This window comes from Botryllus schlosseri, chromosome 7 (assembly GCF_051294905.1).
Source record: "Botryllus schlosseri isolate E-star chromosome 7, Bs_hap1, whole genome shotgun sequence".
Classification (NCBI taxonomy): domain Eukaryota; kingdom Metazoa; phylum Chordata; class Ascidiacea; order Stolidobranchia; family Styelidae; genus Botryllus; species Botryllus schlosseri.
Window position 1 is genome coordinate 22,253,796 of NC_137242.1, and position 6,000 is coordinate 22,259,795.

Genomic DNA, 6,000 nt, shown 5'->3' on the forward strand with positions numbered 1-6,000 from the left:
GCAAGGTGTCCGCCCGTTATTTCACACATCGCAGGCGTTCTTGCGTGCAGGTGAACCATGTATACAGTTCCACGCTATCTAGTTAACCGCCAATGAAGCGTTGGTGGATTGAAATTAATCTGATATGGACTACGTCACGTTGTTACCAGAACATGATCGAGACATGTGTCTCGATATGACTGTCATGAATTGAAACGTATTCAGTGTCCAGGATATAGGTATCATATAATACCGTATTGCTTCCATGTGTTGCGTACCGTCGCAATACCAGTACGCACTGAGTTGATAACTAGGCATACGGTTCAGACGTAGTCGCACGTATATATTCGGGCTGTCGTGTACGTGTAACTGTTAATCGGCGGCTCACTGGTTATTTCAGGAGGTACATTAACACGAAAGGGGCACTTTATCAATTTTCACGGGTTTATGGTACTTTACATATTGTTTTACTAACGTAACGGTAAACTGAATTATTTTCATACATAACTATAAATATATGGCGTGACATATATTGTTCGAGCGTGTTTCTATATATATTATTGTCGCTTAACATACCGTGCCTACCGTGAGTTAATAGTAACCGCTAGTTATGCTTAATAACATAATTGGATGTAGTTGATGTTAGTACAGAGCTAGGTATGTCCACGTTATTTTAAGTGCCTATCATATTTTGTAAAGCATGCCCTCAAAGTGAGATACGGCGGAGGGTCGTTAACTTCATCGTTATACATGTAATACAGTAACAGTCTCGTATGATTGGCTGAAGTAGTGAAATTATAGTGATACTGTATAGTTATAAAATTACATCCGACATAATCGAAATACATTCGAAGCAACGAGCACAGGATGGTGGAATCTTGTGTGACCATCGTCACGTGAATGAACATCCGGTATTTGAACACTAACATTGAACTTTCGGATTGCATTTCCTTTGATTTATGTAGTAAAATAGCATTCCCTGTAATGGTATCTACCGACCGAAATGTGTAAGTAAGTGACGATTTACAATTATATGGCATACTGTATATTATACGCCCGTTGCTCATATAGTAATAACGGATAATAGAAAACAACGTTTGACTTGACCTGCACAATGCACATGAATATTGAGAGTAGTTTATTTATTGAATAGATGAGAAATGAGAGGCTTACAAACATATAAATAGCAGTCAACAATATCTCGGATTTCAGTGTTCATAACGTTCCTTAATGACCGTGCGATAACTGATAACAATCATTAGATCCGCAGGGAGACAGTAAATAGGGCAGATAGAATGTGTTAATCTGAAAAAGTACAAGAGAATATTAGAAACTACGAAGTGTCGAGAGCATATATAAATCAATATGACGTTCAATAAGAACTAAGTGCCGGTAGTGCTATGCAGCTGCGCTAACAGTATAATACACAATTGCAGGCTCGGCGCAGTCGAATAATAACTTATAGATCGTTATCTGTATTTCTATCTATTTAACTTAGGCTAATTCGATTGGATATAGATAGAAGTCGCTTAAAAATACTAATATATGTTTCTACATTCTAAGGAAGGAGGTTGACGAGCTACTACGCACATAATATAGTCGCCAGCTTCACTGGCCTTTTTTAGTAACCAGCACGCCAAATTGAGAGGTGGGGTCGCGACTACAAAAAGTTTGGGAACTCCTGGTCTAGATGCTAGCGACATAATTGAACACTATCCTGTATTGAAGGATCAAAAGTGATCGGAGTTGGAATAAGCTGGTCGGATAACCAATTACTATACAATTTATGATGCAATTCAAACATGTAGCATTGCAGCCTAAGTACTACACATCGTACCGCACTATAGCATATTAGAAACTACAAAATACACACTGGAGTCGATGTTCAACTTGATAGCGACGTACAGTCATTATAACTACATGAGAATTAATTTAGACTAGTCACGATTACGATAATAATGACCCTTACTTAACCCGATGTATGGCTGTTACGTAAGCCGTAGCATCACAGCAAACCACCAAAACATTCTGGGTTGATTGATTGTTATCTACTGATTGTTATTCAACCGTAAATGATTGACAGGCCACGCAGTTACCGTTCTATCCCATTCAGTTTTCCATAATTTATCATTTCCTTCTTTGCAATGACAATATGAGCATTCAACAAGTCCAAAATTTGCTGGCTTTGTCCATGCAGAGCGTTCATTTCATCACGGAATTCCTCTTGATTTCCACGCATAATACGCAATTCCTGACGCAGTTCATTGTTCTCCTCACGCAGAACATGCAATTCATGGCTCATGCGCTGGTTTTGACTGCACATCTGATTCTGATTTTCAAGCAAAGTGTTCATTTCCTGGCGCAGAATCTTCACCTCTTTCCCCGATTCAACTGCTACGATTCTTGAACTCTCTGCATCATTTTGGACTTTTGCAAAAGTTCTCAATAACATAGTACCAGTATCAATTTCTTCGTTCTCGCCGCCTACTGCAAACGGTTCATCTCTCTCATATTCAGAGTCAAGTCCTGGCGTGCTCGCCATTGTGGCCGTTCTGTCTTTGTTCCTATTATAATCTATATACCTCACAGAAGATGATGCCACTGTCTTTCAGGTTCGAGACTGAAATGAGAGGTTCCACTGAATGCGAACTCACAGTATGTATTTCACAAAAGAAGCAGACAAGTACCAAAGCCAGCGCAGCAGAATACGAATAATACTAGTTCCTCATTTTCCCGCCGGCGTGCTCTCCTAACCGGAGATCACCCAGCCTCCGGATCCGAGCGGTTACAAAGGGCTTTGACATACCGTATCAAGCATAGCCTGGGCGTACATTTACGCCTCTTTACTGCGTTATCATCAAGGACATTGACAACACCGCCAGGTGAATTCAATTTGCTGTAAGCATCTGAAAAGTGCCAGGCATAACACGCTGATTCATTCGATCCCTAGAGCATTCAAAACGTCAACTGTATACTACAGCTTGAGCTCAATAAGATTACACAAAGTATAATGTCATTGTTAAGCTTTATATTTGTATTCAATGATGATGAATCCCTTCTGAAACGGGGAATTCGTTCACCAATTGCATGAGCGCCTTTGCTTCCCCTCTATGAAAACATAAATCGCTGTTGTTTGTTCATCATGTATTTCGTACCTCAACATGTCCTGAATTAATCTTAGGCCCTTTTCATACCGGGGTTCCGGGAATAACATTTCTCGAAAATGTTTACCGGAACCCCTCTATGTGAACATAACACTGGTGATTCGGGGCGGTATGAACGCGCTTATTTTCGGAGATTTTTACGGGACCGATTGAGTATGAACACGAATGGCGCAGCTGGGTTCCCGGAACGCTGTCAATCAAACTTTTAGTTACCGTAACGCGCTGTTCATTCAGGCTGCTTGTATTTCGAGGTCAGATACCTGCGGCGTTTTGATCTTCTTGGTAATGGTCTTGGGAATGCATTATTCTTGGATTTATATTCTGTATGCTCACAATACGTAGTCACTGACTACTAGTCAACTTCTTTTTTCTGTGGTTTTGTAAACAGAGCACGGCTTATAAGGTAGACCACCTTCTCCAAATGATGCAGCATTGGGTGAGTTGCCTGAAAACGTTAGCACTTCAACACTAATTTGGTAGGTGATCTTAACCCTTACCAAATTTGTTACATCAAATGCAAGTTTCTAATCACAGATATGCTGTGTGTAGGTTAGTCACCGTCATATACGCCTACTGAAAAGGGAATTTAGTAACATCTGCTTTGATAGTGGCAGCACAGCAGAGAATGATGTCCTTAGCTCTGACTCACTAACCAAAATTCAAATTGTACCAACGGGCTGGTAAGCCATCGTACATCATCCAAGCCTTCATTTTCTTGTTACAACCGAGTCATCCCTTTGTTATGCAAGTGTAACTTAATTTGATCTTTTCGCAGGTCTAGATGGAGGATACTGATGAAAAAAGTGAAAAGGCGGAACTGTGCAAGTGTGCATTAAGTTATAGTTTTGCTCATGAATAAAATGAAACAGCACAAACACATCTCGTTAAGCAAGAGTATATTGTTTATTGAGAAAGTCACACAGGGCATTTCCGACGTCTGGGCCAGCGATACTTGGATCACCACCAGGTCTTGTCTTCATTGCGTATACCATCCTCTGTATCATTCTGGCCTTAGCGGATTGCAGTTTATGAGAAAAGCTGAACACCGCGCCTTCAGTCGACCAAAATATTTCAACCTTCATGTGTGCTTTGCCAAGTTTCTGAAAAAGCAATTGTGAATTTTAAGGGCAGCAGAAAGGGAATTTATATTACATATTTGAAGTTAGCTTTAGCTTATGCTCTGTTTGTGTTTCAGGGAAAAGGCTTCATGAGCCGGGGCTGAAAGGGATAGGCTGCGTCATCAGTTATGTAGGCTAGTACGCAACCCTCTATCCCAATCATGAAGTCATCCTGAAAAAACTTGAATGCAGCAAATGCATGTTTGGTACAAATGTTGCTGTTGTAATTTTTTATCCACCCACGACACTCAGACTTGTACAAAGTACTGGAATTTCAAAATGCGCAACTTCAACTAGAACTACTCAATTTTTCAAACTAGCAACTAGAACAGCGGTGGCCAACCTTTTCAGCCAAATCACCACATTCGATTGACGAACTATTCTGCCGGCCACTAGCCGCGCGAAGCACGAAAATTTTTTGAAGTTGATAAATTAATAATATTGTCACTTGACTATATTGCAAGCCTGCTGTATATCGCTGGTAAATTGATAATATTGTCACTTGACTATATTGCAAGCCTGCTGTATATCGCTGGGCTCAGTTTGCTAGGACTGGACTATTCGGGACCTGGACATATCGATATCGAAAGCTTCGTCCAACATGCGGCAATCATTTTGTGCCTAGGTTTCATAGTCGACGGTCTTTCTGCGAGCGCAAACGGGGAGGTCGCGAATATATATATAGTTGGACTTAATCTGATAGATTAGGCGTTCTTTCATTTTCACAAAGGGGTAACAATATTAAAAGCAAGAAATCGAGTGACAAGATGTTGCGCTAAGCGTGTAGAAAATTTTTACTTTTGATTAATCCAGTGCTTTTCAACCTTTTTGAGCTCCATTCGCACTTTTTTTTAAAAATAATTTCATTCGCACCAGTCAGCCAAAATTTAGTACTCGGAAAAGGCAATGAAGATATTTATCACTTTTGTATTCGAGGAGCTTCTTGGAGGTACAGAGCTTCATTATTTTGCATTCAGCGTATCGTATTATTGACTAATCAAGCACTAAAATCACTGCAGTAGAAAAATCACAAGTACCGCACGCCCGTTGTTCTCAAGAAGTTCGTTGTATTTTACGAGGGTATCGTGCAGTTATTTCCTTGGAAGCTTAAAGCGCGAACCCAAGAACAATATTCTCTCGCAACGATATCACTTTGCCACTAAATCCACATGTTACGTCATCGCGGTGTAAATGTGTGTGCATTTAGAACGCACGAAATAGTGAAACTGCACTTGAATCGTAGCATCAATGTTGCGACTAGCACCTTTGGTTCATATTTCTGACAACATTCGAAAAGATGCTTCGCGTACTAAGGTATGTTAGATAGGGTTACCATACGTTCTCCTTTAGGAGGATTTGTCCTCCATTTTTTTAGGAATTTTGGTCAAATTTATAGCAAAATTCGACTGAGAAGCCGTAAATCAACACCGAAGTGACGCTCCGGATGGTATTTCGGGAGCCGAGCGAAAGTTGACCTTTTTTTTATTTTAGTCAACCGACTACGAAGTGGTAAAAATTTACCACTTTTTCAGGATTTTCCACCGGTATTCTGTGTTTGAAAATTTTGAAATAGTGTCCTCCTTTCCCGATTCCAAAATATGGTAACCATAATGTTAGATGATTGGATCGTACGGTGGGCGTTAAAATCAGGAATGCATTGCTATACAAACCCACACAATCCGAGTAATTGATGACTGTTGTTTATAGATAAGCTTAGAGGCTTCATTCACTTCTTATCT

The 6,000-nt window shown here is 40.2% G+C and overlaps 1 long non-coding RNA gene across 1 annotated transcript; it reads left to right on the forward strand.

The window, feature by feature from the left end:
• The first annotated feature begins 2,720 nt into the window (after nt 1–2,720).
• LOC145442990 (uncharacterized) lies at nt 2,721–4,020 on the forward strand. The gene is made up of 2 exons (XR_013916245.1): nt 2,721–2,861; nt 3,919–4,020. It is a non-coding gene; the product is annotated as an uncharacterized LOC145442990 (long non-coding RNA).
• The last annotated feature ends 1,980 nt before the right edge of the window (nt 4,021–6,000 follow it).